This window comes from Hyaena hyaena, unplaced genomic scaffold (genome assembly GCF_003009895.1).
Source record: "Hyaena hyaena isolate Hyena2069 unplaced genomic scaffold, ASM300989v1 scaffold_191, whole genome shotgun sequence".
Classification (NCBI taxonomy): domain Eukaryota; kingdom Metazoa; phylum Chordata; class Mammalia; order Carnivora; family Hyaenidae; genus Hyaena; species Hyaena hyaena.
The window spans coordinates 1,682,683-1,706,809 of NW_024080824.1; the positions used below are offsets into that span (position 1 = coordinate 1,682,683).

The 24,127-nt window shown below is 36.4% G+C and overlaps 1 protein-coding gene and 1 long non-coding RNA gene across 5 annotated transcripts in view; both read right to left on the reverse strand.

Moving 5' to 3' along the window:
- The window catches only part of PDLIM5 (PDZ and LIM domain 5), a 222,054-nt gene that overhangs the window by 188,686 nt on the left and 9,241 nt on the right, over nucleotides 1-24,127 (reverse strand). The gene's annotated exons all lie outside the window — the stretch shown is intronic.
- On the reverse strand, nucleotides 6,571-16,397 carry LOC120237851. Its single transcript, XR_005530062.1, has 3 exons — nucleotides 16,315-16,397; nucleotides 10,727-10,729; nucleotides 6,571-6,583 (listed from the first exon to the last, which is right to left on the reverse strand). It is a non-coding gene; the product is annotated as an uncharacterized LOC120237851 (long non-coding RNA).

Consider the following 24,127-nt stretch of genomic DNA (forward strand, 5'->3'; position numbering starts at 1 on the left):
ATGTCATCCAAAAATTTCTTGTAAGAAAAGTCATCTCAGCATTTTCGTCTAGAGTGAGATTTTGGTCTAGAGAGCTTATCCTGAGGTCTAACATAGCAATACACTCTCCTCACCAAAGACCATTCTCTTATCTCCTAGAGCCTTAACACTATACATAGGTAGAGTGTTTCTATCTAGAGACCACATACAAAACCTTACCTAATTTTTCAAAAGCTAAATGATCCTTCTCTAACTAACAGTATCTTTATTACTTGGTTATATATCCAAATATAAAAGACTACTTTAAGGAAAGAAATTCCAGTACTCGGCTAGGTACTTAGAGATAAGAACCTACAGTTGTGCTATGATGGTTGGCACATAAGAAATAGAATGAATACCACGGTGGCAGAACTTAGATGTGCAGGATTCACCTCAGAGGTGAATCTAAGGGATCTCAAAGCAGCACAGTGACCCCCTAGTTCTGCCTTCCTCAGCTGAGGAAAATCTATGAGACCTCTTACTGATCCTTAGCCCAGATTCATAGTCTACTGGCCTTTCATCACACAGACGTCACATAATTTGTTTTTTAAGAGATGGAAAAGCCATTGGAGGTGATACTATTCCTTAAGCACAAGGTGTATACACTAGTTCCCTCACTTCAACCACATAATTTCCCAAATACATACACACACGCGTGCGCAGGCGCACACACACACACACACACATACACACATGCACGCACACATACACAGAGAAAGAGAGGGAGATGGAGGGAGGGAGGAAGGTTGGGAGGGAGAGGGGAAGACCATGCAGTGTGTGAAACAAATGCTTTTATGTACTGAGTACTTTATCACATCACTGATGACATAGCTCTAGCACAATAAATATAATATATAACCAAAGGGAGAGAGATTGTACTCAGAATCCCAGGGTACTAACATTACTAAATGGGAAAGCCTAGGAGAAATAAATTTGGGAACAAACAAAGACAGATGAACAGGAGAAAAATACAATTTGGTTAAAGGCAAACAGACAAAAGTAGAAATTTGTACTTTCTTCTGTTCTATCAAGTACCAGGTGCTCATTAGGCAGGTATTCACCTTGTGACTCTGTTCTCTCCAAACATTAGCTTCTCTTTCCCTTTCTACTCCTTTCCTTCAATACACCTCCTTCTCTTAATAGTAAACACACACCTGGTAGGGGAATGTCTCCTCACCCTCAGGTAAACTTCCTTTATCTAGTCATCTGACAAATCGCGTGAGGCTTCAACAAAACCACTCATGACAACTTATTATCTAACAGCCCCACGTGGGCATAACCTCCCCATGCCTAGACAAATATTAGGAATAGGAGTCTAGTCCTATACATAACATCATACAATTATAATTGATCTCTCCCTAAAATGTTCACTCTTCCATCCTCTGATAAAACATCCCCATGATCTGCTAACAGTCACTTGTTTTTAAGTCTATATCACATGACTATGATCTCTTCAAGGAAATGAAATACATCTTGTTCATTTTTGTACCTCAGAGACTGTAAAAATCACCAAATAAATGAAATGTACACTGAATTTCCTAAATATAGAAAAAGGAACTCTACATAAACTGAACTGTATAAGAAAACATCCATGAATGTCTTGTAGTTAATGTTTTATTACTTAGACTTCTACAAAAAACTTTTTGTAAAGGCAATGAATACTTAATTTCTAAGTAATATTTTGTTACTAAGATGGATAAAATAACATTAATATGAACTTGCAAAAATACTTTTTTGGTAATTTGTGGGGAGGAGCACAAGTGAGGGAGGAGTAGAAAGAGGGGACAGAGGATTCAAAGTGAGCTCTGTGCTGACAGCCGAGAGCCTGATGTGAGGCTTGAACTCATGAATCGCAACATCAGGAGCCAAAGTCAGATGCTCAACCAACTGAGCTACCCAGGTGCCCGTTATTTTGTAATTTTTAAAAATTTTATATTGCTTTCACTTACACATTATCTAATTTCATTCTCAAGAGAGCTGTGTAGCAATTCATCCCAATTTACAATAAGAATGATTGTTGCTTAGTAATTTGAAATAAACTATCCAAGTGTACGCTAGATCCAGAATATGTGATTTCAAATACAGTGCCTTTTCACTATGGTAAAAGACACATCTCTACGTGGTTTGCAATATCTTCTCTGATTAGCAATGTGTCTCTGGGCAAGTTACATGGTTTCTCTGGGCATCCCTCAGGTTCCTACTTTGTAAAATGAGGATGATAACTCTTTGTAGAGTAACATGGGATACAGTGAAGAATGTATGTGAAAGAGCTTTGTAAATTAGTGACAGGATTATATAAGGATAATCCTTATATGTAAATCCTAATTAGGGGTGCCTGGGTGGCTCAGTTGGTTGAGAGTCCAACTTCAGCTCAGGTCATGATCTCATGGTTCGTGGGCTCGGGTCCGTGTGGGGCTCTGTGCTGACAGCTCAGAGCCTGGAGCCTGTTTTGGATTCTGTGTCTCCCTCTCTCTCTCTCTGCTTCTCCCCTACTCACGCTCTAGCTCTCTCAGAGAAATAAACATTAAAAAACTTTTTCTAACCTAATTATATAGATTGATCCACACAAAATAAATTAATGACCTCTATCTTCCCCAAAGTTCATCTATTCAAATTATTTTAATGAAATGCCTTCTCCACAAATTTTTAGGAACTAAAAAAAGCATCACTATGCTCTCTTCTTAATTTATACTCTTCAAATTTAACTTTCTCTAAAAGTTAAATCTTATTTAACAAAAAGAAAAATGTTTTCAGTCATCACTTAACTCCATATATCAACCAGAAAATGAAGGATTTCAGGACAGCCCAGAAGCAGTTTCTTAGTGTTTTTTTTTTTCCTTCCTCTGTAAAATGACATGTCACACGTAATGGAATTTGAGCCTGAAAGACAGAAATGCTGAGATGGCTAGACCATAATCTCAGATTGGTAACACACCTCATCAACAGTGTGCTAGTAAAACCGTACTTCGCACAGAATGTACCTTGTTTTATGAGACATGCAGACAATATATCTAAGGTTTCAAATTGGTCCCTCTTGGGGTCACCGACTGGATTTCAACACAGGAGGTAAGTAGAGGGACTAAGGCAAAGAGAAATTAATATTAAAACAGTGTTTCCTAATTTGTGGTACTCAGGATGAATTTAATTTGTTTTTAAGGTTTATTTATTTTTGAGAGAGGCAGAGAAAGAGAGCACAAACGGGGGAGGGCCAGAGAGAGAGGGAGACACAGAATCCGAAGCAGGCTCCAGGCTCCAGTCTCCAAGTTGTCAGCACAGAGCCCAATATGGGGCTCAAACTCATGAACTGTAAGATCCATGACCTGAGCTGAAGACAGACGCTTAACCAACTGAGCCACTCAGGCATTCACTTAAGATGATTTTAGATAGTACACAGATGAAGAGTTTTATCCTAATATATATTCACCTTAACAGGTATTTTAAAATATAATGAAGACACCAAAACCATTATTCCATAAATGTGAATGACTAGAATAATAAAGCATGAATTTGTTAAAACAGGTCAAGAGTCATGAAAATAGTAAGCAAATAATAAACTGAGAATACGACAAAAATCATGAACATAGTAAACAAAAGACAAATCTGAAAAGCACTTATACTGATCCAGTACTATTTTTCTACAAAAAGTTACTCCACAGAAAAATGTTTTATAAAATACAAATGGCCCACTTACTTCAACAAAATATTATAAGAAAAAAACAAACTATCAAAGAAGTTATAGATAGGGGCGCCTGGGTGGCTTAGTCGGTTAAGCGTCCGACTTTCGCTTAGGTCATGATCTCGCGGTTCGTGGGTTCGGGCCCCGCGTCAGGCTCTGTGCTGACTGCCAGCTCAGATCCTGGAGCCTGTTTCAGTCTGTGACTCCTTCTCTCTCTGACCCTCCCCTGCTCACGCTGTCTCTCTCTCTGTCTCCTAGAAATAATAAACATTAAAAAAAAAAAGAAGAAGTTATAGATTAAAATGGATATAAGAAATTTATAAACCAATCCTAATCCTAAAAAATGGACCTATCTGGATCTTGATTCAAACAGATTGTTAAAAAAAATTCTTCTTCTTCTAACACAAATGCAGTAAAACTTTTGTTTGTGAGCGTAATTCATTCCAGAAACATGCTTATAATCCAAAGCACTGGTAAATCAAACTGAATCTCAAGAACCATTGGCTCAGTTGTGATCATGTAACATTCAGTGTCATGTACTACTTGTATTGCAAGACATGGCTAGTTTATCAAGTTAAAATTTATTAGAAATGTTTTTTCATCTTACAGAACACTTGCAGACCAAGTTACTCGCAAAGGTTATTGTATATGCTTATGGATGACAATCAGGAAAATGAGAACTCTGAATAGCTGATATTGGAAAATTATTGTCAACTCTTCAGGAGTGATAAAGACACTGTAATTACATTTTTAAAAAGAATTTTTACTACGGTGCCTGGCTGGCTCAGTCAGCTAAGCATGCATAACTCTTGATCTCATGGGTCATGGCCCTATGTTGGGTGTAACTATTACCTTAAAAAAATAAAACTCTTAAAAAAAAGAATTCTTACTCTTTGGGACACATACTGGAATGTCTGGATGAAATAATATGCTAGCTCAATCTGCTTCAAAAGAATGCCAGTAGTAAGACATGAACAGACACTCCTCCAAAGAGGACATCCAGATGGCCAACAGACACATGAAATGATGCTCAGCATCCCTCCTCAACAGGGAAATACAAATCAAAACCACACTGAGATACCACCTCATGCCAGTCAGAGTGGTTCAAGTGAACGAATCAGGAGACTCTAGATGCTGGCGAGGATGTGGAGAAACGGGCACCCTCCTACACTGCTTGTGGGAATGTAAGCTGGTGCAACCCCTCTGGAAAATAGTATGGAGGTTCCTCAAAAAATTAACAAAAGAACTCCCTTATGACTCAGCAGTAGCACTGCTAGGAGTGGATGTATAGGGGCACATGTACCCCAATGTTCATAGCAGCACTCTCAACAATAGCCAAAACATGGAAAGAGTCTAAGTGTCCATCAACGGACGAATGGATCAAGAAGATGTGGTTTATCTATACCATGGAATACTACATGGCAATGAGAAAGAATGAAATCTGGCCATGTATACCAACATGGATGGAACTAGAGGGTGTTATGCTGAGCGAAATAAGTCAGACAGAAAAGGCCAAATACCATATGTTCACAGATATAGGTGGATTAGGAGGAAGTTAACAGAGGACAAAGCAGGAGAAGGGGAAAAATAGTTGGAGAGAGGGAGGGAGGCAAACCATGAGAGACTCTTGAATGCTGAGAACAAACTGAGGGCTGATGGGAGTGGGTAAGAGGGGGAGGGGAGTAATGGGCATGGAGGAGGGCACTTGTTGGGATGAGCACTGGGTGTTATAAGGAAACCAACTTGACAATAAACTATAAAAAAAAAAAAAAAGAATGCCAGAAGTAAAGGTAGAAGTCAATGAAAATACAGATAAAATGAAATTAATTTACATACTTAGTTGAAAATCAGTGATGGATATATTGGGCTTATTATATTATTCTGCTTCTATAATGTTGAAAATTTCTACGTTAAAAAGCTTAAATTTGTATTAATGCTTTAAATTACCAGTTACACCAAAATTTAAAATTATGATTCGAGAGGAACTGAAAACAAATCTCATACTTCAAATCTAAAAATGAGGGGCTAGTTTTTATCTTTTTTGAAAAATAATGCAATTTAAATTCATCTCTCCTCAACCACCTTCCCTTACAATCCACTTTTTTAAAAAAATGGCTAAGTTAACTATTCTGTTACTCTACAAATATCTTAATAATATACATTTCACATGCAAACAAAATAAGAAGTGGTGCACTGTCTACTTATTTTCAGAGTTTCAACACCTTCAAGTCAATAAACACCAAGAGAAAAGCTAAGGAGTTAATTATTAAGTAATCAACCTTTCCTTTCTTTTGATATTCTGATTTTTACTTCCCTACTAAATTTAGACAATGTTCTGCACTACAATTAGCAGATTAATATAATTACAGCAACTGATTTTAAAAGGCCAAGTTCAAAACACATTAGACACACACTCATTACTCAACACAGTCATTCTACTTTCCCACAATTAAAATAAAAAATAAAAATCCTGACAGTTGTTTGTGGACCTGCACATAAAAAGCAATTAACCGAGATGCCATGTATCAATATTAAACTTCTAAGCTATTTGTTAGTTAATATCAAACGGTCTTAAAATTAACCTAAATCACAAATATGAGACTTTTTAATTAAAAAAAGAAAAAAAAAAAAAAGAGGTGAGAGGCACCAATTGACTCAGTCAGTAGAGCACATAACACTTGATCTCAGGGTTCAAAGTTCAAATCCCACGATGGATACAGAGATTACTTAATCATAAAATCTTAAAAATCTTAAATAAATAAATAAGTGAATAAATGGAGGTGAAATGTCTTTGGGCAGCCACTTAACATGTTTAAAAACAGAAGTACAGCGTTGCCTGGGTAGCTCAGTTGGGTAAGCATCCAACTTGGTTTTGGCTCAGGTCATGATCTCGCAGCTTCATGGGTTCGAGCCTCAAACTGGGCGCAGCGCTGGCAGTGCAGAGCCTACTTGGGATTCTCTCTCTCCCTCTCTCTCTCTCTCTCCTGGCCCTCCCCCACTTGTACTGTCTCTGTCTCTCTCAAAATAAATAAACTTAAAAGAAATAAACAGAAGTACACTTTAGTCAATAAATTATTAAGGAATTAGCAAAGACGACACTTCAAATAAAGTTTATAATATTACTAAAGGTCAGTATCTACCAAATTTAAAGAAATCCAGCATAGACAAGGCAATTTACAGAGAAAAGATCAAGATTCTCAAAGCATAGATAATCTTTATCTAAAAAGAAATAAACTACCTTAACAGGCATTAAAATAATGCATCACCCCACACCAAAAATAATTCCAAGTGGATTACAGAGTTTAAAAATGTTGAAAACCAGAAAGAGCAAATGACAGGACAGAATATTTATTAAATATCTCAAGGGAACTGACTTTCTAATCTTTGAGGATGTTAAAAAAACATAAATAGATGAAAAAATATTAACTAATGAAAATGATAAACACCTGTCAAAATTATAGAAACAATAAAAATGAAGAGAAACTGGCAAAAATATATGCAGCAAAGGTAGTAACAGTTTAATAATACTAAATATAAATTCCTGAAAACTGAAACAATGTACATCATAATTATTTCCATCTTATACAAGTTCCCGAGCCATGGAAGGAAGGAGTGTCTTAGAATATGAAAGCACAAATATTACCAATTTCCAAAGGGGAAAAAATCAGTATTTCTGTATTACCTATACTGGTCACATTTGTCTCTTTGCTCAAATCAATACCCTACCCCCTTCTTTGCTTCTCTATGCCAAGGAACTACATTCCCCAGGCTCCCTTGCTCTGGCTTTGGGAGAAGTCCCACCAATAAGAGAGGCAATAGCTGAGCCCTGAGGGATCAGAGAGAAGGCTTGATATTTCTCCCCTTTCTACATCTTTTCTGCGGTTCTACCTATAGTTAGTCAGCCCCTGGCTTCGTGGTCGGACTCTGGACCATGCACTTTCTGTGGTTTTAGCTCCTGCCACACAGCTCCCATACCCCAGCTCTGGTGACACTGCATCTTCCCATTGTCTCTCTTGGTCCTAAAGATGGCAATGGTTTTCCTACTGTTATTTATTTCTAGACTACTCTGCCATACCCTGTTGAGTTTCTTTTTTCAATTAAAATGTATTTACAAACTTCTTGTATTAAAATTTTCTATTTAAAACACCTAAAGTGTTTTCATTTTCCTAACTGGCCCTGATTCATTTAGTTCCTCAAAGCAAGGAGTTTCAATTTCAATAGAAGACATTGGTAATTCAAAGCAATGTTTATTGAACCTCACTTGGTGGGGGTGGGAGTGGCAGGTGGAAGAGGGGAACAAAACACAAAAAATTAAGATATGAATTACCCACGATCCAGAATCACTTAACACTAATGTATATATATACTCTATGGCCCACATTTCTCTAAAAAGTCATCATGGTAAGTAAAAGAAGTAGTACCTTAAAAAGTATGTATAAATAAATAAAAACATAAATACATTAGCAAGTAAAACATTTTTAAAGAACTTGATTAAAAAAATAACATGGCTACTGATCTAGTAACCTACTATTAAATGAGCTTTAAGTTCTAGCCTCCTCCGAAACTCCTTTTTCCCTTCTTCTCCCTCTTCCTATTAGCATTTTCTCCAGAAAAAAGAAAAATTCAAAAGCTGCTGAAAGGCAATGGAAAGTTTTATTCAGAAGCTTAAAAATTAGCTTCTTAGAAGTTTTGCCAGAGTATTTCTGCCAAGATCAAAAATTCTGAATCAAAGCAAAGACAAATATAAAATGATGACATAATGAGTGAGAACAGATAAAAAGGTTGTATGAGAAAAACATCACGATAGGATAGAATAACTTATCTGTAAATTACCCATATCTCAACATAGATGGAATAATTTAAGAAAGGTTTAGTTTCTCATAATGGTTTGCCTTGAAAACATCCAATACACAAAGATCTTCCCACCACCTCCCATCAAACTTCCTTAAAGGGCCACTCTAGACTAACCAATAGTGGGAAAGAAACTGACTAAAAAAAAGTCCAAAAAAAGTGTACTTATAGTAGTGGTTTGGGTCTGTTTTTAAAAATGAAGGATACCACTGTCTCTAGAAATCACTGATATTATAAATTTCAACCACTTGCCTAAAGTTCCTGTTCATGGCCTAACACTTCCATGCCAGACTGAGCTCACTGTGACCTAGTATATCTGTAACACTACACTAAACCATATTCTACTGGATACAGTAACCTTCTTTAATTTATTTGCCTGGCTTGCTATCAGACATGTAATACTGTATACTTAACCACAAAAATGAGGCGATAACAAGATAGATTCCTTTGATCAATAACTTCATTGATTTTAAGGAGGTTCATAAAACTAAAGTAAAATTTCACAAATATATGTAACCATAAGCCAAATTTTCTTGAACTTTGTTTCACTACATTTCATCTATTCCAGGTCACCTTTTAACGTTTAATTTTTTGAGAGATAGAGACAGAATATGAGTGGGGAAGGGGCAGAAAGAGAAGGAGACACACAAATCAAAGCAGGCTCCAGGCTCTGATCTGTCAGCACAGAGCCCAACAGAGGGCTCGGGCCCTAAACTGTGAGATCATGACCTGAGCCAAAGACATGCTTAACCCACTGAACCCCCCAGGCACCTGTCCAGGTCACTTATAAAAATCACTTTAAAATAAAAAACTAAAAGTCATAGTTTCACTCTCTTCCCTCAAATTTCAACTTACAAAAAAAAGAAACCTAAAAACATGAAAAGGTCAAAAAGGCCAATTACAAAAAAGGAAGGGTCTCTCAAATAATACAGGTCACTTTTAATGCTTTAGGAATGCTTAAACACAGAAATCAAGAAAATGTTCAGCAAGGTTAGAGAGTGCATCTCCAGGCTAAACTGCATGCCAAAATTCACTTTACTTGTACTAAGAAAAAGTGGGAAGAGAGGTTTGGGCTACCTAGAACAGTCATATTCTTACCCATTCAAATATTCAACATTCAAAATATTAGAATTGCAAAAAACATCAGAAATAATGTATTAGAAAACTATAAAGGAGACAAAGTAGCTAATTCCAGATGGTCAGAAGTAAAACACAACACTGGCTTCCTCATATATGTATGCTATGTAGGCACAGTTGATATGTATGCTACGTAGGCACCTTGACCACCAATATGTGAAAAATCAGGCTTTGGAGTGTTAACCATTTCATACGACATTGTTAAGTGCATCCATACTTCATACCAAGAAATATGTAGGCATATTTATGATATTTTTATTTTAGCTTAGATGTTAAATACAACTTAAAGAATGACCTAACAGTTTAAAAGACCTAGGAGCAATATATATCAAATTTTTGTGGAATGTATGTGTGTTTAAAGAGAAGGCAAATTATAATGCCTTAGGATTACTGAACTAGGAGGTAGTTTGCCAATTCTGACAAACTTTCCACTGTCTTTAAATACAGAGGATATTCCCTAGTAAATCTTTCAATTTAGTTAAGAAATCACATTACCATAACTATCTCAATCCTTAAAGTTAAATTCTAGTTTCCATAATGTCAAGTAAAGTCTGTAATAATCTGTCTACTTATTCCTGTCCAGATGCTACTAAAATTTCTACTAAAACCAAAAGCACACTGCATACACTGTATATTAGCTAACTTGACACTAAAAAAAAAATTTCTCTCACAAATTCAAGGAAAAAAATCTTTTAAAAAAATGTGTATCTGTAATATCCATAAGAAATAACAAGGTTTTATATACAATCATTTTCTGTTGATCAAATAAAGGTCACATCAACTTCTATCGTCCTGCATGTGCTATTTATGAGATGAGTTAAAAAAAAAAACCCAGCAGGTCAATGCACTGATATGTTTTCTCCTTTTTCCTTAAACTATCTTAACCATTTTTAAGTGGATAGTTCCCCAGTGGTAAATACATTCACGTTGTTGTGCAACAGCACTCCAGAATTTTTTCAGTTTGCAAAACTGAAACATTATACCTATTAAACAACTCCCCATTTCCCTTCCCCCCCAACCCTGGTACTTTCACCACCATTCTACTTCCTCCTACTGATTTTTCTTTTTAAAAAATCTTCCTTTTTAAAGATTATGACTTTATAAGATTAAATAAATCAAACCCAAAGCAAATAATAATCATTTCTGGTGGAAACCAAAATTGACCATGAAACTCAAGCATACTGCCATCTACAAAAAACTACATCATCAAAAATGAAATAAGTACAAGACCTTATTTAAACAGCCTAATAAATCAACTTCCAAGTTTTGTTGAAGAAAATACTTGCTTCACAAAATCTTTGAAAAATAAGTTTAAAATCGTTACCAACTGTAGAGGAGTAGCTCATCTGTATTATATTTGGAGCTTTACCATTAATTAGATTGAATTTATAAAGTTCTCTATTAATGTAAATCTGTGCTTTACATAAACAGTCTCCTCTGAGGTGCCTGGGTGGCTCAGCTGGTTAAGCACCAATTTCAGCTCAGGCCATGATCTCACAGTTGATGAATTCAAGTGTCCCCGCCCTCCCAACCCCAGTCGGTCGGGCTCTGAGGGGGCCTGCTTCAGATTCTGTGTCTTCAGTCTCTCTCTGTCCCTCCCCCAACTCAGCCTCTGTCTCTCTTGCTCTAAAAAATAAACATTAAAAGGGGCGCCTGGGTGGCTCAGTCGGTTAAGCATCAGACTTCGGCTCAGATCATGATCTCATGGCTGGTGGGTTCGAGCCCTGCATCGTGCTCTGTGCTAACAGCTAGCTCAGAGCCTGGAGCCTGTTTCAGATTCTGTGTCTCCTTCTCTCTCTGACCCTCCCCTGCTCATGCTGTCTCTATCTCTCTCTCAAAAATAAATAAAACATTAAAAATAAATAAACATTAAAAATAATTTTAAGTCTCCTTTGATGAGAAAATTTGTTTCTAATGTTTTTTGTTCCTCCTTCAGACAAGTAAAATGGGTGGGGTTTCACTGATGCAAAATGTCATACAGTTGATTATGAAACTTCTAATTGGGATAACTGTCTAGCTATGCGAAAACTTAAATCTTAAAAGAATGAAGGTTTAATAATGATAATAAAACGAAAACTCTTTGGGAAAACTGCCCCTCCTGAAGAAAATATTTAGCTATTTTTATTTAAAATTCCAATCTAGTGACTAGAACAAAAGCCAAAAACAACTGGTCTCTGGTTACCAGTTCACCTGGTAAGTCAGGGGACTTTAACAGGTTACTCTTGCTAGGTATAAATGAAGCATTTTCATAATCATCCACTCTTTTTCTTGTTTCTTTGTTTTTAAGTAGGCTCCATACTCAATATGGACCCTGAACTCATGACCCTGAGATCGAGTCACATGCTCTAATGACTGAGCCTGCCAGGCGCCCCTCATGATCTGTAATGAGACCAGGAAATGTTTCTGAAAGTAAAACTTTAAAGGCAATTTCAAATATTTTTGAAAATTTCTGAAACACACCAAATCATTTTCCCTATTAATATCCTTCTAATAATCTGCATGTTACTTTAGTGATTACCCAAAAGATACTAAAATTTCTCCATCTCCATTATGAAGCTGAAAAACAGGATAAAGACAAAATCTTGCAGTAAAGACAAAAATAATATTTTGTTTCACTTTACCTTTAAAAGTGAACATTATTATAAGGGTGATGGCAATTAGTCAACCCTCCATGTAAGTTATTATCACTGAACTGTATACATATATGTAATCTGACAATCTGACCCCATTTCTCACTTATAATCAGTTATTCTTGCTACATATCAACAAAAATACTAATATACATATACCAATATTTACAACCTCTTAAACATCAAATATTACTGAAACTTAACATCAGTCCTAAATAAAATAACACTGCTTTCAGCAGACTTTTCATACATCAGAGAAAACATTTACTATGTACCAGAGTAGTATGTGTTGTGCTCCAAAAAACCCAGAAACTCTCACTATACTGACATGGTCTTATTTTAATCTAAAGGCAAAATGCTTCGTTCCTATCAACTAAACTGCTGTAAATTTTAATACAATCAATCTTAGGAAATAAGTACCCTCAACTCTCTAAAATCATCTTCTACCAGTATCCCACTTTCAGTCTACTCTAGCCACTAAAGGCTTGCCATTCCTCAAACATACTAAGCAAATACTCCTCTCGGGGTCTTTACTCTTTACCGAAAATCCTCTTCCCCAACTTCATCCAAGTCTCTGCTCAAAAGTCTTAATATGAGGCCTTATTTGTTCACTTTCTACATATTAGTAACTCCTAATCAACTCCACTTTCCCTACACTCCTTTGTTTTGCTCCGAATTATTTACCAGCAACTATTTTTTGTCTATTGTCTCTTCTTCACGCCCCTAAAATACAGGTCTGAGACAGCACAGACTTTATTTTATTCACATCACTGTATTCTCAGGGCCTAGGACAGTGCCTGGCATAGAAACAATGTTTGATGAATATTTACGGAATAAGTAAACAAACCAATGAATCAGCAGCAATGATTTATATTCATTTGTACTGCCGAAGTTCAAAGTGGTTAGATCTTACATTTCACAAAATGCACCCAGCTTGTAAATAGTATGATGACATAGAGATCTCTTAACTTTGTCTATAGATGGCTACATTTGGATCTGGCACCCATCCCAGGTCCAGTTCTCTGCCACCAGAAAAGTAAGATGACACAGTAAGAACAGAGCTCTACACACAAAGGCTGCTAAACTGCAAAACCTCCTGAAAAGAGATAGTACAAATGGCAGACACATTTCTTAGTTTGTGTAGTCTACATTTCACTTGCATACTCTCTTTATAATCATATTTGTCCCTCAGTGGAGAAAGTAAAAATTGTCCCCTATAGCAACTGCCTTCACCAGCAACATAGCTTATCATGTCACTTTAAAAGAAGTTAAAAAAAAATCCATTGTGAATAGTAATCACTATAGAAAGAATGTCTAATTGGAGGTATGTATTACTAGTACCCATCCTCTTTTTAAAACTCTTTCAGAGTTTATGCAAGACCTGACAGATGGAAGAATGAAATGGCCCGCTTACTTATTATGCATGTTCTATATGATACTTCAATAATTCAAACCACATGGGATGTGTATGTGCATGTGTGTTGTGTAAGATGGTGCTTCTGAAAAAATTCTATGTAAAAACCTAAAAATATAAAACTTCTTCTCAAAAGAAAAAAAAATTGAATTTTGAAGATGATGAAATGATTGATCTAGAACTATTACTTCAAATCTATAAATATTATTTCAAAAAGAGTCAAAACTGCTTCAGCTAGGTATTAGCAGTAAGTATTTATTACTATAAGGTAATTTTTTTAAGATTTCATTTTTTGTGGTTTTGTTTTTTCCATTTCACTTATTTTTATTTTTTGTTTCCAGTTTTTATTTAAATTCTTGTTAGTTAACATATAGCATAAGATTCGTTTCAGAAGTAGAATTTAGTGATTCATCACTTACATATAATACATATAAGGGCTCAGCATATCAAGTGCCCTTCTTAATACCCATCATCCATTTAGCCCATCCCCCTACCCACTCTCCTCCAGCAACCCTCAGTTTATTCTCAGGGAGCCTGGGTGGCTCAGTCCATTAAGCATCTGACTCTTGCTTTCAGCTCAGGTCACAGTTCTCACAGTTCTCACAGTTCTGAGTTTGAACCCTACATCAGGCTCTGTGCTAACAGCATGGAGACCGCTTAGAATTTTCTCTCTCTCCCTCCCTCCCTCTCCTTCTGCCCCTCCCCAACTCATGATGTCTCTCTCACTCTCTCAAAATAAATAAATAAACTTAACAACAACAAACAGTCTCTTTTATGGTTTGCCTCCCACTCTAAAGATTTTTACTATTTTTAAGTAATCACTACACCCAACATAGGTGTCACATGCTCCCAAGAACAAGAGTCACATGCTCCACCAACTGAGCCAGCCCGGTGCCCCATTATAAGGTAACTTTTATTGTTATTAGATAACTTTCAGGAAGTACCATGAGCCAGACATGTTACACGTATTAATTTATTCAGTTCAACAGTGCTATGATGTAAATATTTTACATCCATTTGACAGTTGAAGAACTTGGGGTACAATTGAGTAATTTGTCCAAATATATATATCTGGTAAATTTCAGAGTGGGGATTCATAGGCATGCACTAAGAGCTTGCACTTAGTATCTACACTACACAGTATGTAGGATACTGTCCACTAAAGGTATAATCCTAAAATGTTATGTTCGAAGAAAATATAAACCCTAAAAAAAAAAAATCACTGTAAAAAAAGTACAATACTCGTATATTAGCTTTAGTAATAACATATTCACAGATGTTTGACCACTCATTACTATATGATCGTTAATTGCCTGAAATGTTTTTTAAGACTAAGAAGTAATTATCATTAGGTTACTTTATTTTTTAATTTTTTAAATGTTTATTTATTTGAGGGAGAGAGAGAGACAGAGCGCAAGTAGGGGAGGGGCAGAAAGTGTGAGACAGAATTTGAAGCAGGCTCCAGGCTCTGAGCTGTCAGCACAAAGCCTGATGTGGCCTGAGCCAATGTCGGACACCCAGACGACCGAGCCACCCAGGAGCCCCTAGGTTATGTTAAAAGTTAAGATAAAATCATTAAGAAAATTGTATGTAAAATTTTATACTTGTGCATTCTTTTATCATATTTAATGTACTACAGATAATTCATAAGCTGTTTGTAAGCATGACTTTGCAAACATAACCCAAAACTCACAGGAAAACTCATTCTTGCCTTGAATTTATAAAAAGCTCATCTAAATATGAAGTATGAAATTACATCATTTACTAAGGCACAATAACTTAGTACTGCAGACTTACATTTATACGATAGTGATGACACTTTTATCCATTAATAATGTGGATAAGGCATGAAAATCTGATACTAAATTATCAACGGGCAACTTCTCTTATTAGTTGTTAACCCCACCCAAGTGACCTCTCTGAAATACTCAGAAATGAAAAACATTAAATCTTCTAAATTCCCTCCACTTAAGATAATTAGAGATAAGAAAATAACTTTTGACATTGGGTACACTAACCAACCAACAACTAAAGCATTCTTTTTAAAAATAGGCACATTTTAAAACCTTTTTCAGCTCAACATATGGGACCTAGAATAAACATCCTAACACTCACTTTATCTTTGAGGCATATTCTAACAAAAGTGTTACCAACATAATTTGTAAACAACTCTTCAATGTGTATCCAACATTTCTTTATTAAAATAGAAGAGGTCATAACATCACAAGGAAATGAAAACAGAAGCCATCTGGGCCAACAGCTGCTTCTTACAGTGATAAAAAAAAAATGTTTTAAAGAACACAAAACAAGAAAAAAATGTAATCAGTATGCAAATAACAATGAAAAATAATAGTGTACATGCTGTAACAATAAATAACTTTTCAAAACAAACATATTGAGTATTTTACTTCAAAAGAGTCACTTTGGCAGGCTATACAGTTATTCCTTTGCTCAAAAATTTTTTTGAATTCTTCCCAAGAAACTTTTTTTTACCAAAACCAATTTATAAAACACACCAATTTGGGGTGACTGGGTGGTTCAGATGCTCAGTTAAGCATTCAACTTCAGGCCAGGTCACGGTCTATCACACAGTTCACGAGCTCCAGCCCTGTGACGGGCTCTGTGCTGACAGCTCAGAGCCTGGAGCCTGCTTTGGATTCTGTGTCTCCCTCTCTCTCTACCCCTCCCCTGCTGGCGCTCTCTCACGCGCACGTGCTCTCTCTTTCAAAAATAAATAAAAATATATTTTAAAAAATAAAAAATAAAACACACCAATTTGTAGATACGATAAGATCACAACAATCGTAACCCAATCTCTCGAGCTCAGCTTTAATACAAAGGAATTAGAATCCCTCTCAAATCCCCAGGAATTGTCCTATGATTGCTTCCAATGTAATCTTAAACCTCCTCGTCTCTCATTCTGACACTAGATGGAGGTACCTCACATCACTCCACTTTCCTCCTTGCTCACTATACCGTGGCCACACTGGCCTCCTTTCTATTCCTTGAACACACCAAGCTCTTTCCTGTCTCGAGGTTTTTGTATTTACCATTCTCTGTGTCTGCAACACTCTTCTGGCTCTTCCCATGACTGGCTTCTTATTCTTAAGTCAATGTCACCCTCTCAGTCAGAAGAAACTTTCTTGACCTCCAGTTTAAAGTAAAACCCTCGGGTGGCTCAGTCGGTTTTAAGTGTCTGACTTTCAGCTCACGATCTCATGGTTGGTGAGTTGTAGCCCTGCATCAGCTCGCTGCTGTCAGCAGAGAGCACACTTCAGATCCTCTGTCCCTGTCTCTCTGCCCCTCCACCCCCACTCAAAAATAAACAAACATTTAAAAATAATAAAGTAAAACCCTTACCCCCCAGACACTCATCCTTTTCCCCCTGATTATTCCCTAGCACATCACCTTATTAATTTACACTGCTTATTTATGTATTTTGAGTTACCAGTCCCATTTGCTAGAATATAAGGTCCACAACACAAAGGACTTTGCTTTGCTTATCACTGTATTTTCAGGACCTAGGCCAGTACTGAGCACACAGCAGATGCTCAATAATGATAATGAACAAATAACTGCCCAGATGTTGGTATAGAAAATTCTGCCTGCCACTGCCAACTCTTTGTCTCCGCCACAGATTCTACAGGTGCTCCTCGATCTACAGGTTCCCTGCTAACCTAACACAGGCTCCATGGTCAACGCACATTACAGTGTTCTCTTCCTAGATCTGATCCCATACACGTCCTCTCCTATGCCTAAGCTCCTTCGCATATTTCATATCATGTTTTGTGTGCCTTTATGTTAGAAAATAGAGACCCACCCTCTGTACCCAAGGCCTAGTACACAGTAAGAGATCAATAAATAGGCATCAACTCACATCTTGCTATCTCTGGGCTCTAGCACAAGTCACTCAGGAGAAGGGCAGCATCAGAAGATGATACTAAGAGGATATACCCTGATATACCATGAATTTACCCATCTCTCATAAAAAATAACAAAAATAATAAAATCTCCAGGGACTATGCTTGAACACACTCAATTATCTGTTTCCTAAATCCCTTCCCATGAGGTTCCATGATCTTTTACACAAGCAGCACACACCCATACACAAACACCAGCTCTGCTACCCTCCATATATGTCCAGACAAGCCTGAATTTACACATATACAAAGCATAAGCCATTTTAGTTTTCTTTCTCTTTTTAAACAAAAGACCTACATACTGTAAAAATTTCAAACAGTACAAGAGTGTACAGAGAAAACAATGATGGTTCCATTAAGCCCACTGCTGAGAGCAGTTTCTAAACCCCACACTATCCAGTCACACAAAAAATAAGCTTCCTAACTTAAAAACTATACTTCTGCATTGGTCTTACTATATCGGCTCTGAGAGCCACACATAAAGAGACATTTAAAAACTTTTAAAAGCCCGTGCCCAAGGGGGTGAAGAGAGAGGCAATGTTCATGAAAGAAACATTTGAAGAAATGGCTTCCTACAGAATATCCACCAGATTCAAAGGGAAATGCAACTCAGTCACTTCTGTGAAAGGCTGTTATCCTTTGTTGTGCATGGCACTAAAAGAGAGAAGCAGAATCATTGGGTCAAATTTACAGAAACAAATTCTGACTGGCACAGAGAAAGACTGTACCTCGGGAGGCAGGGGGTTATCACATGATGTAACCTCTGGGACATTTCCTAGAAAGTCAAACCCTAACTAGAACTAAAGCAAAGAAAACCAAAATGTCTCATCAGTTAATTCTATCAATTATGTACATTAACAGGCAAACATAGAGGAAACTTGATTGAGATTGCAATCCACTTTCCCATCTGTCCTCTATTATCATTATGATCATCAGTCAACAGCAACTGCACACAAACTGGGAATGCCAGCATGATCTTGAGTAAGTAAGACCCACAGTGGAAGGTTTTTTTTTCCTGGTAAGACAGTTCACAATATAACAAAACATATGACCTATTTACACGTACTTAAACTATACTGCTGTGAAACCTAATATGAAGACCAAAAGTCTGTATTGTTCTCTGGTTCATGGGATTAAAAAAAATTGTAACTAGTTCTTTTTAACACGTTAACCACTTTGATTTAGCAATGAGGTATAAAATAAAACCAAGCATAGTCAAAGATTGCTAAAAAAGTCTTTGGTAAATTCAAAATTGATTACTAAATTTATAATATTAAAATATTATAATTAGTATGTCAACTTCAGTTCTCTCTTTGTCACAAAGATACTTAAAACACTGTAAACAGGGGAGCCTGGGTAGCTCAGCCAACTGAGTAGTCCACTCTCAGTTTCGGCTCAAGTCATGATCTCACAGTACATGAGGTCAAGCTCCAAATCTGGGGGTTTTAGGGGGGAGTCTACTTGGGATTCTCTCTCTCCTGCTCTCTTTGCCCCTCCCCCACTCAAGGGCATTGTGCTCTCTCTCTCAAAATAAATAGAGAAGATTTTTAAAAAAATCAAATAAACCACTGCAAACAGAACTAAACCCTGACTGTCATTTATTTACAAAAGGAATTTGACCTATGGTGACTGAACTCTGAAAACTGAGAAAAAGACTGATGGTTGAAGAAAAGTAGATCTACCACGTTATTTAGTCAATGACAGTTCCAATGTAACTTAGCCTTAGGCTTTTTTGCTGAAATGATCTAACAAAAGATCCATAATAAAAATTTTTTTTAAAAAAATGCCATACATGATTCCCAAATATTAGTGTACAAAATGGAACACAAATTGTAGATAAGAAATATCCAGACAGCATGTGAGAATCTTTAAACATCCTGAATTCAAAGTCTAGGGCCTGGAACCTATATTTGTAAAATCTCTTAGGTTGGCTTTGATAATTACTTTGGAAAGCAGTCACATTTTTTTCTTAATAATCTCAGTTATTCCCACTTATACAAGTCTTTGATTCTTCAGCATGTATTCTCTCTTTACACACGAGGGGTTCCTGGGTGGCTCAGTTGGTTAAGCATCCGACTTCGGCTCAGGTCATGATCTCACGGTTTGTGGGCTGGAGCCCTGAGTCGGGCTCTGTGCTGACAGCTAGCTCAGAGCCTGGAGCCTGTTTCAGATTCTGTGTCTCCCTCCCTGTCTGACCCTCCCCTGATCATGCTCTCTCTCTCTCAGGAATAAATAAATCATTTAAAAAAAAAAAAAAAAAAGAAAAAGAAAAAGAAATACACACATGGGAGATTACCCCCAAAAAAATAAATAATTAATTTTAAAAAAAGAAGAATACATTCACAAACTTGGCCATCAGTAGTTAAAACTGACATCTATTCCCAGAAACTAGAGTATACTGGTTAAAAGCATGATTACTACTCTGTTTGACTGGTTTCAAATTCTAAGCCTAATCAATTACCATCTGTGTAACTGGGCATGTGATTTAATTTCTTCCTCCCCCAGTTTCTTCACCTATAAATCAGAGATTTAAAATCATACATCCTCAGAGGGTCATTACAGGGATTAAATACTGAAACATGAGCAAAATACTTACAGCAAGGCCTTGACAAGGACTCTATAAATGTCAGTATATTTACATTACCATTATTATTATTATTACTATTTAATATAGGAAAGAAAGGAGACCCAAGCAAGTTGGTATAGTCAAAAATTTGGAAGAGCACCTGGTATACAAATGTGCCTTGAAAGATGGATAGAATTTTAGAGGTAAGAAGAAAACAAAGGTAGTAAGCACAAAAAATTAAGAGACCAAAAAGTTAAAGACTTAAGGGTTCATAATGGGCATTTTGGACCATAAGCTCATCTGTATTAAGAGGGCCCATTTATAAGCAGCCTGGATGCCAGGCAGAGGAATAAAGCAATAATTCAACAGATAACACGAAGCCCTTAACAGTTCTTCACTAGAGCAATAATGCATTAAATGCAGGGTTTTAAAATTCCTGGTTGGGCAACTTGCCAGCCTGAATATGAAGAACTGAACTGCAAGGGGATAAGCCACTGATGAAGTCTGGAAACACCTGTGTCTACTAAAATACTGAAGTATCACTCTGAAAATTGGGTATCAGTAACCAGAATCTTCCAGGATGGATAGAGTTACATATAAACATAAATGCCTACTATAAAAAGACCAGAAGAACTATTTGTAGAATATTTGGAAGTCAGTAGCATAGAGATACTTCAAGAGAATATTCAAAATCATGAAAATGACATGCAAAATAATGCTTTTACCTTTGTATAAACTTCTTTCTCCAGAACATCTCTCAGGGTTCCTTGTTAAGGGAGAAAGCATTTGTTTTCTAAAGGACATTTGTCTTCCACTACCTTTTCCCAAGAAGAAAAATACTTTCAGAACATATCCACAACCTCCTCTGGCCAGCATTATACAACTTTACTAAAGTTATTAATTTTGCCACCTATAAAAGTTAAAATCTCAGAAATCATTTGTGAATCCTGAACTAATAAGTGGATCCTCAACAGAACCAAATCACAACACTAAGTCCCTGACAGAACTAAGGGTAAATGGCATTCAATTGTTAATGTCATTAAAATTAAATTTTAGTGAATCAAAACTGACCCAAGACAATTATCATGAAGAACAATGCCCATTGTTAAATCAATTTTTGGATCCTGGAAAAAAATGTTTAACAAGTCATAGAATTCAAATAACAAATGGTACAAATTCTTATCTTGTTCCAAACTCTTCTCATCATATATTTTTTAAAAATTCTATTTTTAAATAATCTCTATGCCCAACATGGGGCTTGAACCCACAACCCTGAAATCAAGAGTTGCATGCTCCACTGAGCCAGCCAGGTGCCCCTCTTCTCATCATATTTAAAAATGTATAGCAACACACTAAAGGGAAATTCCACATCCCCCTTTTAACCACATAAAATACAAACATCCCTGGCATCCTTACTCTTTTTGTCACCAAGGTTACCAACACACACAGTCTGCTGTTCAAACCAAGGTAAAATGAAGAAATCTATTGTTAGTATGCCTTCACAATATCTGAGTCACTATGGTGTGGAACACTTAACATTTCAGTTAAGCTCTACTGGCTAATAAAGGTTGATAATGAAAACACAGTGAGTCTGCTAGGGGTGAGTTTTACAATGTCGGAGGCCATACTGAACAGCTCATAATGGCATGTCTCCTTGTTATATCATTTAAAGGGAGCTAGAAAAGAATGGGATTTGAAATTTCACAATGTATTGAGCTCCAGGAGAAACTCTAGAAGTAACAACCCTGAATCTATTAAATGTGATTTGCTTAAACTTTCCAGAAAGTCTATGACAGGGCAATATGCCAAAAAAACAAACAAAATCTTTCACCATGTAATTGGAAGTAATATGTTAACATTGAGAGGAAATCCGTTTGGAAATAGGAAATAAAGTTTTAAAAAATAGGAAATAATTAATAAAAGTAACTGTTAATCAAAACTCTGCATGACAAAATTCAAAGACGACCATCCCTAGAAATTAATGATATCACTTACAGAAGAGTAGCACATTTTTATTTCATATGTTCAAGCAAATGGGAAACAATGAACCTCTTAAAAACAGAAAATCCTCAGTAGAATACTTGTGATTAATCCTATAAAAAAGAGAAAAGTGGAAATAGGCCCATCTGATTAGAAAAGATGAAAGTCTGTTGAAACATGTGCTAGCAAAGGTATGAGGAAATCAGCATTCTCATATTGTGGGTAGGAGTGCCTCTGTAGAGATATTTGGCACTATCAATCAAAATCATTAATGTATATAGCCCTTTGACTCAGCAATTCCATTTCTAGGAATTTATCTGATAGAGATTTCATATATATGCAACGTATATAAATGCAAAAATTACACTGCAGTGTCAGTAAAACACCAGAAACAACCTATCAATAGGAGCCAGTTTAATAAATCATGACAAATCCAAACAATACAACTATATAAAGAGAATGAAGATATATTTATTAATTTGGGGTTAAGTGAAAAAAACAAAAGGCCAAAAAATATATAGTTTTTAAGGATACTATTTGTACTGAAAACGAGGGTGGAAAGGATATATATGTATATACGTGTACCTATACAGATCATTTCTGAAAGTATACACAAGAAACTGCTAACACTGGTTGCTTTCCAGAAGAGGAAATGAATGCCAGGAAAACAGGAGACTCTCCTTTATATGCTACTGTATCTTTGGAATTTCAAACCATATGAATGTATTACCTAAAAAGAAGCATAAACTAACCAAATTTCAAAGGAAGGAAAGGGTAAAGGGTTAAGAAGACTGCCTGAGTACCAAATGTGACCCAGTAAATACATGCTCCACTGTGGCCTTTTTTTAAATTGTCTCTTTTCTCCATCTAATGTGGCTCTTTTCCATTTCTTCCCGTTAACCTTCCCAGTCCATTTTCCTCTTCATCATGTAGGACTACCATGGACACGCACTGTAACTATCTAGTCCTGCTGGGAGTACTAAATGCCAAAGAAGTTGATGGACTTTGTTCCAGTAATCCTCACACAAAATGGGCAACATCAACAGCTGTAAAAGAATGTAAAAGAAATGCTTACACAAGGGCAGAAAACGCCACTCATGTAAAACAAGAAAAGAAAATGAGATGGGGAAAGAGAGCACAGTGAACATATGGTTTCACAAATAAAAAATTCTTGCAAATCTAACTTTTTTTTAATGTTTATTCATTTTTGAGAAAGGGAGAGAGAGAGCTGGGGAGGGGCAAAGAGAGACGGAGACAGAAACAGAAGATCCGAAGCTGGCTCCCACCTGACAGCAGAGAAATCAATGCCGGGCTCGAAGTCAAAGAACTGTGAGATCATGACCCGAGCTGAATTCAGACGCTTAACTGACTGAGCCACCCAGGAGCCCTCCAAACCTAACTTTAAACACTCATTCAATACTGTCCTCTCTGTATATTCATAGTTTATTACCAAAAAAAAATCTTAATTAAAACAGGATACCTGTGCTAGAAAAGTTATGTTCCCACTTTTGTAATTTAAAAACCAAACCTGCATTCCCAACAGGGCTACTGAGTGCCTCTGCACCTAGAATGCCTAAGTTAAGGGTCATCAAGGTCACTACTCATTGCTTAAACTAATTTTTTTTCCTCTTCTCATTTCCTTATGTCATTTATTTACAAATGCATACAAATATTAATATATCACATGCTAGGGTCTTGTTCTGTCATGTTTGTATTATACTGTATTATACAGTCAATACTTCTATATCTCAAAAATTTAAATAAAGCCTAGAGTCTCACCTACTAAAAACGAACATAATTATCCCTTGTCAGACACCAAAGAAACAACCCCTTTTTTGCCCAGAGCGATGTCTGCTTCTAGATTATGTAACTGATATTAGATTTTTTTCCTCCGTGGAGTTGTAACTGGGGGCCACAAGTCTCATGGTATATGAG